Source organism: Siniperca chuatsi, linkage group LG2 (genome assembly GCF_020085105.1).
Source record: "Siniperca chuatsi isolate FFG_IHB_CAS linkage group LG2, ASM2008510v1, whole genome shotgun sequence".
Lineage (NCBI taxonomy): Eukaryota > Metazoa > Chordata > Actinopteri > Centrarchiformes > Sinipercidae > Siniperca > Siniperca chuatsi.
Window position 1 is genome coordinate 32,563,106 of NC_058043.1, and position 10,907 is coordinate 32,574,012.

A 10,907-nucleotide genomic window follows, 5' to 3' on the forward strand; every position below is an offset into this window, starting at 1 on the left:
AGGCGCCATTACTCACCAGGCCAGTGAGTAATGGCCCGTACTATACCATAGATGTATCACATAGTACATGCCCTGTGATACCATATCATAGATTTACTACAAACTGCATTATCTAAGGTGTTTTAGCACAGACTTTATAATCATGATCTATTTATCTATCTAAACATGAGGTTCACAAGCAGTAAAGCAATATACTGAGCAGTATTAATGTTTTTCAATTTACATACTAAAAACAAATCAAAGCTGTTTACATAGAACCCTTAATGTGCTGTGCCAAAATTTTAAATGTACTCTTTGTCACTATGGCAGGGTCAATAACATTTCATCCTACATCAACAAAGATGTGAAAAAAGTACACAAACAAATGTTCTGTCGTAAGTACGATCTAACGGTAGAGCCCACAATGCAGAACACACACGAGCGATAGTGAATTAAGTCACTCTTTATTGCCAAGCAAAAGGTGGGAGGGAAAGGGGGAAGATCTTCAGAGCGGAGTCTTCTGTGTTGTCTCCGTAGGTAACGGGAAAGGTAATGGTAACCTTAGGATGCTGTGTGCCTGACTGCTGACCAGGTGAGAGGACAGCTGATGAAGCTCCACACAAACAAGGCTACAGGCCCTGATGGCGTTAGCCCCGGGGTGCTAAAAGCCTGTGCCCCCCAGCTATGTGGAGTCCTTCAACATGTCTTCAACCTGAGCCTGAGTCTTCAAAGGGTCCCCATTCTGTGGAAGACATCTTGCCTCGTTCCTGTGCCGAAGACGCCACGCCCCAGTGGCTCCAAGGACTACAGACCGGTGGCACTGACCTCCCACATAATGAAGACCCTGGAGAGACTAGTGCTGGAACAGCTGCGGCCCATGGTCAGACCCCTCCTGGACCCCCTTCAGTTCGCCTACCAGCCCCGGCTGGGAGTTGAGGACGCCATCATCTACCTGCTTAACCGCATCCACACCCACCTGGACAGGCCGGCAAGCACGGTGAGGATCATGTTTTTTGACTTCTCCAGTGCTTTCAACACCATCCGGCCAGCCCTGCTGGGGGAGAAGCTGGCAGCGATGCAGGTGGATGCCCCCCTTGTGTCCTGGATTGTGGACTACCTGACTGGCAGACCACAGCATGTGCCCCTGCAGCACTGTGTGTCAGACAGCGTGGTCAGCAACACTGGGGCCCCTCAGGGGACTGTCCTCTCTCCCTTCCTCTTCACCATCTACACCACAGAGTCCTGCCACCTTCAGAAGTTTTCTGATGACTCTGCTGTGGTCGGATGTATCAGCGGTGGTGATGAAACGGAGTACAGGGCTGTGGTGGGTAACTTTGTCTCATGGTGTGAGCAGAACCATCTGCAGCTCAATGCGACAAAGTCAAAGGAGCTCTTTGTGGATCTACGGAGGGCCAAGGCACCAGTGACCCCGCTTTCCATCCAGGGGGTCAGTGTGGACATTGTGGAGGATTACAAGTACCTGGGAGTACACTTAGATAACAAACTGGACTGGACCAAGAACACTCAAGCTGTTTACAGGAAGGGCCAGAGCCGCCTCTATTTTCTGAGGAGGCTGAGGTCCTTCAACATCTGCCGGACGGATTTGTTTAGTGATGTGTTGGGTCCCAATAACAAGGATTTCAGTTTTATTTGAGTTGAGCTGAAGAAAATTTATCGACATCCAATTTTTTATGTCAGACAGGCAGTCCTGCAGAGAACTCAGCGTACTAAGGTCAGTGGGCTTGACAGGGAGGTACAACTGCGTGTCATCCGCATAACAATGATAAGAAATACCATGTCTGCGGATTACATCACCCAAAGGAAGCATGTACAAAGAGAACAGTATTGGTTCCAATACCAAGAGGGATCTTACATTGAGAAGAGCCCTCTTAAAAAGTCTATGCTGCTTCAGATTTGAGGTTGAGACTGGAGGTAGGGTTCTGGCCCGGATCTTTATTAAGTTATTATTATTATTATTACTGTGTCGGCTGTGCCTGTTTCACACTAAGGACCTATCCGAAATTACCACAGAAAAAAGTGAAAGTGGCACTAGAGGGATCCGGGCTCCAGATAGCAGCACTATGATCAGTCTACAAGGGGGAGGTAGTGACAGCAGAGGGTGCGTGGCTGTTTTTGGTGGGCAGAGAAGAGGAAGAGGAAGAGCGAGGGAAAACAGGTGATGTAAATAGTCAACTGCGTGAGGAGGACAGCACAGCGTGCTGCAGGTTAGCCGCCAGCATGCGACTACCTGACTTGTTTGGGTGAACACCATCTTGTGCAAACAAGGAAGAACGATCCCAGAATAAGTTAAAGTTGTGAATAAAACCAACGTCATGGGTGCTGCAGACAGACTGAAGCCAGGTATGAAGGCTGAGGATCCTGCTAAAACGGCCAATTCCACGACCCAGTGTAGGAATTGGACCCGAAATGAAAGCATGCTTTCCGGTGCTGTTGAGAAGGTCAAAGAGGCGGATGAAGTCTGCTTTCGTCAGCTCCGATTGCTGATGGGTGGTGTCATTGGTGCCGACATGGACTGTAATTTTCGTGATAGTCTTCGGGAGTGCAGCCAGAAGTCCGTGGAAGGATGTCGGGGGGTCGTAGCTCCGGGAAAGCAGCATGTGACCGCATTAACGAAGTGGATATTCCTCACTATGGAGTCTCCAATGATCAGCGTAGTTGGGGGGATGAGAGGAGGCACAGTCGATGATCGTGGAGACCGCTGAGTTCCATCAGCCATCCCTGGCATAGCTGTGGCCGGGGACTGCTGCGGTGAGGGGGTGGCGTCCTCCTTAGCAGAGGAGTTCTCTGCTGTCTCAGGACGAATGAGACCCCCAGAGCTTCTCCTGATCGCGGCCTCTTTCAGTAACTTGCGGCGAGAGGAGGAGGAAGACTTGACTGGAAAAAGGGAGCGTCCCTCCAGTGGAGGAAAGTTCTGCGTATCCAGGATGTCAAACCTGTTGGCAAGCGGGAGGTCCCGATGTGAAGGTGGAGGAGGCAGGCGCTTTGCACCATGTCTGTCCTTACAGGCTACGGTCCAGTGCTCCGGTTGACGTGGAGTCGAAATCACCGGAGCCTTCTCACCACCCCAGCCGGCGAGTGACTGTGCATCCACTGAGGCTCGGCAAGGAGTAGAAATGGCAATTGCTTTGGGCTTTGCACCCATGAGAAGCCACGGATCTTCAGGCTTAGCTGAAACGGCTTCATGCTCCGGGGCGCCAGTGATGATGGAGCCGAGCCACGGAAGAGTGGGATCATTGTCCAGTGCTGGTGTGGAGCAGTCAAGGGAGTGAGATGGGACGGTCGCAGTCCGGTTGCCGCAGCCAGAGGAGCTGAGGACTGCAAGGTGTCTTGCCTGGGCCGAGGTGACAGTGGAGAACTCCAAGATGAGCTTGTCTTTTTCTCTGAGCTTGGCTTCCAGACAGGCGATACTTTTCTTCATCTTTGAGATGGTAAGGTGACAAGATCCACACTCAGCCATCAGGCTATCATTTAGTCCATGAGAGTGCTTCGAAGCTTTAATGCATCTAAGCAAGACTGACATGCTAGTACAATCAGCTTTCATCTCAACAGTTATCAACATCCTTTCTGAGGAATTAATGTTTATTAATCATGAACTGTTGGCATATTCTAAACTAAAACAGTTTTGCTTACAATTATGTGATACACTCAAAGTTGTATTCCCGATATTGGAGACAGTAACTGGTGGCTAGCTGCTTTACAAGGCAGCAGGTAGGCACAATTGTAGGCACAATTGACACACACTGTCAATACTGTGTGTCTCTTTTTATCGTTGTCTCATTACTAATGTGATTTGGCTTTCTGTGTTTTGAGCATTTATAAGGTCATGTCTTACTGTAAACCATCATGTATATCTCATATGTTTTCTATAGGAGGATGGGGTAGCCGAAAACTCTCCAATGTGGCACGTGATGATGCTCCAATTCAAGAGGAACAACAAAAACATCCTTTACAGCTAACCAATGAAGTGTTCAGTGGCATGCCTAAAGCAATGTTCCACAAGTGTGGAGGACACTGCAGCTCCTGATGGAACACATCAAGTCTTGCAGTATCATTGATGTTGACAATGATGAAAACCAGGGTAGTGTGTAAGATAATGGTGAGCATGATAAGTGACAATGTAAGAATTAATATATTGAGCATTTCTAGTATATTCATTAACATTAAACATGGATGGCCTAAAATCACAATTCCTGATTAGGGCAAATGGTTTGTTGGAAAATACAAAGTAATGACTTAACATAGTGGTTCTTGTTGAAGTCTGATTTTTGCTAACTTCAATTTCTCAGCACCAGTTCAGCAGCCCTGTCCTATGTGCATGGAAATGTTTCCCATTGACTTCATTGAAGCACATGCTGCTTAGTGTGGGGAAAGGTACAGTATATACTGTAAGTCATTTTTATTGTATGTACTTGTTTCTCTAACAAGCAGATGTAAAACATTAAGGCAGTTTTACATGTAGGATAGAAGTGTATAAGTGTTGTGAATTTGGGCAGTGCAGGAAATGAGGTGTTGGATAGGAGTACTGACATTGAAGAGGCAATGCCTGGACCGTCCAGAGGTACTGCAGCCAGACGGTAGGTCCTATTCAGAATTAGCAGCAGGGCAAGAATGTTATGGAGGGTAAACTGTGGTGGTGCAATGCAGTAAAGACTGACATGTCACATGGCATAGCTTACCCTTGATCTGATCATGCAAAATGTTATTACACAGTACTACATTGGTAAACAGCATAGAAGTTAACTATTACAACTGATTTAAAGGAGCTTGTTACTGTAAGCATGTGCAATAAAACCTCCACAAGATAAAAAGCAATACTTTATCAATACACCTGTTTATCAAGCATAAACATATGAACATGTTAAAAGCTATATTTCAATCTGCTCTGTTTGCAGTCTCATGTTTTACACAAGCACAACACGCTAGCTCGGCTAGTCTAACTGTTTATCTTAGTGTGTCACGAATCTTAAAATTTGGCAAATTCTTGTAAACTTCCTGCTGGCTGAGACAAACCAGCCCCTCGTCCCTCCACCAGGTAACTTACCTGCAGTGAATCACAGCAGCAGCAGAGGGAGGAGGACAGAGGACAGGAGGAAGGACTGATACTGACTGATGTTCCTCTTTATCTCATCGTATATGACAATTCCAAACTATAGCTTGGTGTTCCAAACATACTCGTAAGCGACCACCGGCCAGTGCTTCTGTCAAGCCCTGAGTTTGATTGTACATAAAAAGCACAAACTGGATGACTTACCGGAGCTCCATCGTTCTCCCTGGCAGACATACCTCGGTTTCAATCTTTGTGCCTGACTGACAGACCGTGCTCTGATAGGCCAGAATTCAAGCTCGACTGCCTATCCTGTCCTGGGCTGGGTAGCCCGGATGTTCATTTTCAACTTGAATTTTTGGATCTGAATTTGACCAATCAAATCTGAGCAACCTGAATATATTATTTTGAAATTCTGAAACTTAAATTTTCAGATCTGAATTTATGAACACTGAAAAAAATATATTCAAATTCAGCTTTTGAAATTGCAACTCAAGAAATTTCATATTTTAATTTCAAAGACATGAATTCAGAAGAAATATATTCAGATACATGGTTTTCAAAGTAAAATATTTCAATGCTATGAATTCAGTGGTGTTTAAATTTCAGTATTAAGTATTCAGTGGCTGTTAAAATTCAAATCCTTATGTCTCTTATTTGCTTCCATAGAGGGGCGTTTGGGTAAATTAGCGTTGGCTAAACTTGCTTCCAGTAAAAGTAAGTCCAAGGTGGCTAAACAGTCCAAAAGGGAGCAGGCAAAGTACAAAATCCAGAATCCAACCAAGGTCCACGGGAGACAAAGAATCCAAAACAGAACTCACTGTAAAACTGCCGGGGAACTGGGCACTGGAACCAGGTACAACAAAAAATGCACCAAACGGTGACACACACAAAGGTCCGGAATACTCACAAGACAGGAACGGAAGAAGCTTTGGGACGCCCTCCCCCTTAATTAAGAGACCTTCCACAGCCGCGAGTGTGACTCCACACAGAGTGCACTCCGTCACGGAGTGGGAGGGTGTAGGGGTGTTGTTATTTAACTGTTCAATTATATTTTCTGTGAATTTATCTCCCTAAGCTATGGTCTAAGTATGCTACTGTTTCAAAGCCTTGTCCAGAAGATAGAATTTCAGTGGATAATAATAGAAACAATAGCAAATGCAGTTGTTTTGAATTTATGTCCTTGACAATGTCTTATTATTCTGTTTGTTTTAAAGTTTTAAATGTATGTAATATTTGCTTGTTTTGAGTCTAGACCACAGTAAATTCATGCATTGTAGTACAGAATACCACCCCTTGGTGGCGCTGTTGAATATGTTTCGGCCTGAGATGACTTGAACAGTTTTCTGAACTTTTGTTGTCAGCACCAGTGATGGAATGTAACTAAGTAGTCAAGTCAATTTTATTTATATAGGCCATTATCACATATCACAATCTGTACAGCATGCGACACCCTCTGTTCTTAGACCATTGATTTGGATAAGGAAAAGCTCCCCAAAAGACCTCCTTCAACCTCAGGAAGAGCAGCAGAGGAGGGATCCCTCTCCCAGGACACAGAGACATGCAATAGATGTCATGTGAAAAGAATAGACCAACAACAACATAACATCACAGTATATACAAATTATGATGACAAGTAGATTAAGTAGATTTACTCAAGTAGTGTACTTAAGTACACATTTGAGGTACTTGTACTTGAGTATTTCCATTTTATGTAACTTTGTATTTCTATTCCACTACATCTCAGAGACACTGTACTTTTTACTCCACTACATTTGTCTGACAGCTTTAGTTACAAGTTACTTTTCAGATTAAAATTTTTTATACCCTTACTGTCCAGTGAAAACCATGTATATCCAAATTTTTAACTTGAATTTTTCTGATAAACTGAAGGCTGAATTGCTCCTTTATGGGTTGAGAAAATTCTACTACTTCTTAAGCTAAATAAACTATTTAAACTATGCTCCTCTTGGACTGGCTGAAAAATACATTGTCACGAAGTAGTTAAAATTAGCTCAACTTTAAACATCTACAGCAGTAAAATGCAACATACACATTAATGCAGCAGTAATATTAATCCATCATACTGTATATAATAGGAAGGCACTGACAGGGACCATTTTTCTGCATAATGAGTACTTTGATACTTTTAGTAAACATGACTAATAATACATACTTTTATTTAAGTAAGGTTTTGAATACTGGACTTTTACTTATAGTTTAATATTTTCACAGTGTGGTATCTAGGCTATTGCTACTTTTACTTAAGTAAAAGATCTGAATAATTCTTCCGGTTAAAGAAGTTAAGAAATGGAAGGGACATTTTTAGCTGTTTTAGCTCTTTCCCTGAAAGAGATCTGTTTAGTTCCAGTATCAGCACGTGATTTTCTGCTGACAATAAGGAAGCCTTTTCAAAGTCTCCGCTCTGCAGAGATACAAACTTGACATTTTACGCTTGTAATTCATAGCTTGTAACTTCAGTGTTGCATACAAAAATAGTGTCCGTCTCTCAAACTGTGTGAAACCTCACTATTGAAAATATTCCTGCACACTGATTCAGCCTGGTTTCCTCACCTGAAGAACATTTAATTGCACACAAAAAAATGGTTTTGTATTATGTCTTTACGTTCTAGTGTGTTGTTGCTAATCATTTCAACCAACGAAGCACCACATCTTCCAGGTGAGCTGCAATGAAAATAAACATTATGACAAATATTTCTAGCATAACTTATTTTCATATCAAAGCCTTGGGATTTTCTGTTATGGTAGCTAGTTATTACTTAAGTATATGTTTTGCTAACAAATTTACATTATTTTTTAAGTGTAAACTTCATCAGCACACATAAAGAAATTACTATTGGGCTACATCTACTTATCCAATTACACCAATGCTCCATCACTGTTGTCACTAATGTTGTAAATTAGTGAGCAACCAGCAGTAACTTTAGCTAACTTTAGCTAAGTTACTTTGATAGCATTAGCTTAGGTTGTTAACAAACTGCTAGCTTTACCCAGGCCTAGCTAGCATTAGCTTGTAATGCCTCAGTATGAGGATGTACAGTAGATAAACACAAAATGCCAACAATGGCCCTGCTATAATAAATGAATGTCTGAACTCTAGGTTGAACATATGGACTTTATCTCAGGCAGACTGCAACTTACCCATCAAGAAGAACAGTGTTGGCGTGGTCGAAGTGAAGTGCCGGCTGTTACCCAATCACTGAACGAGGAAATGATCCGCCTTGATGAGACGACTGGCAGATTGCGTTTCCAGTTGAAGTTTGACACCAAAAAAGCACGTTGACAAGTAAATATAAACGCAATAGACTAGGGGTGCTGTTTCGCTGGCACACTGAATTGCCAATTACAAAATGTGTTGCCATTTGAATAAAGAAGCCAAAAAACTTCCATAGAAAATAGGCAATGCAGTAACAGAATCTTGATTAATATTTGATCAGCACTGCCTACTTTGACAGTTTGATCAGAGTTTCGTGAGCAGTGGTGCCTTGTGCTGTATCAACCAATCAGAGCAGCGAAATGTGTGACATGTGACTTCAAATCTGGACCAGTAACGGCTACTCTGTCAGTCATCGTATCAAACCCGCCCCATATTAGATAAACGGCTGTGATTGGCCTGACCGGATCCAGGACAGGTGGAAATCTGTTTGAATGGAAGAGGGGCCCGACTTTATCTGCCAGAGCAAATGAAACATGAGCTCGACAGATTTGTCTGGTTCCCAGGCTAGAAAAGACCCACACCAGCAATTAATACATCCTACTGTACAACAAGTATTGTGTGTGTATCCAAAGCCTGACATAGGCCTATGTTATTTCTGTGCCATAGAGCTCCATTGTAGTCCAAAAACTATTAAAAACACTGTTTCACTGGGTGACATGTTCCTTCATTACCATGAACACACACTCATGGTCGTACCCGCGATGGAGGTCACGAGGGGCAGTACCTCTGTATTTCTAAAACCCTGCATGTGGCCATGCTCACACTGTAGTTTATTTTGACTCAGTCCCACATACACCGTCCTGCTGCCCCAAATACTCACTAGAGGACCAAATGTGGATTCATCCACAGCTGAAAATAGCCCCCAACAAATGCACTATTTCCTCCTGTTTGAGTAACATTTGATAAAAACTACAGTGACCAACTGTTTTAGGAAATTACTGAGGAAATTACCTTTAGTAAAAATTGTGACCTGTTGTTAAAGATTTACATCTTCAGTGGAAACCAATGGGCTTGGAGCTGAGAGCCAGACAGGGTGGGAAAGTTAAGTAAGTACTATAAGTACTATTATTCTATGCATTTTCCTCTCATGTTTTTGTTATCATAACGTTTATTGTAGTTATGTATGGTATTCACTTATGCTGACGTCTCTGCAGTCACATTCACCCACTGAGACAATGACACATTTTTCTTATCAGCAATGATTGATTGATTACTTTAGGATCAGTGGCTGATTGATTGCTTATGACCTCTTCAGCTGTGTTCAGTGTGATCCTGTTTCAGCCATTTGAATACTATTTGGTTAATTAAGATCCACTCCAGCTCAAGGTAAGGCTACAATACTTGATGATTAACTCAAGACTTGATGGATGACTAGGTAGAGGGAGGATTTAGCCCACTTAGTTACACTATGCAATGGAAACTGAGGTGTCTAGTGGAAGGTAGAGAAGGACGAATACCCCATGTTGTGTGTGTTGTTTTATGTACAATACATCTGTGAATTCAGATATATTAAAGCAGTCACAGCACTTTGGTTTGAGCATATTGCCAGGGCAAATTATAATTTTCTCACTCACAGCAATACACAAAGCCTTCTCTTCAGTGGTTAAATACGTCAGTGACACTTGGGCTGACCTGCAGAAAGCCTCAGTCCCACCAAAGTAGTAAAGGGACAATTTTCCAGGACAAGTGGGATGGAAGTGGGTATAGCTGTTGCTTCCCGGTGTTACAGCCCAAAGGGACATACAGTACATAGTGCTACACATCAATAACATGACATCTGCACTGCAGATTCACAAACAGAGGGATTCTGCTTTTGCATGCTGACTGCCTGACAATGTTTGACATTCCAACTGTGCATCCTTTCAGGGCTGGGAAAATCTGAGGGGGGATGAGTGCGCTATTGTTGGTGGTTAATTACACAGATCATGGCTTGTCAACTCCAGAATCAGTTCAGCTAGAAGTTCGAGCTCTCTGTAACATCTCAGTGTGTTTGGAGTAACAGTATGTAACCCATGTAGACGTGGGTGGAGTCTACCACCAGAATAATTACAGACTTGTAAAAAGAATGTTGCACTGGGTGAAATGTTGCTGCATTACCATGAATACACACACCCAAGTGAATTTTGACTCAGTCCCACATACACCGTCCTGATCCTGCTGCCCTAAATACTCAATAGAGCACCAATGTGGATTAATCTGCTGCGGAAAATAGTCCCCAACAAATGCACTGTTTCCTCCTGTATGAGTACCTTTGCTAAAAATATTGTGCTCAGCTGTTTTAGGAAGCTACTGAAACTTTTGATGAAGATGAAACAATGTATTTGTGACCCATTATTATAGATTTCCATCTTCAGTAGGAACCAATGGATTTGGGGCTGATGTCGTGTCCACGTCATATGGGAGGGATGGTCGAGATGGGAAAGATCCCTATGTTTATGACTTGCAAGTGCTCACATTATCAAGACGGTTGTGTGAGGACCAAAATACTGTGCACTGACAATATAACGGCATATCCATTAAATGTGGGTTTAATTACATTGAACAATGGTCTTTGGCTTATGTGAGGCACCCACATTTGTTTGGTTTTCAGGCACTTCCGTTTATTAAATTCCTTCCCACACCTAT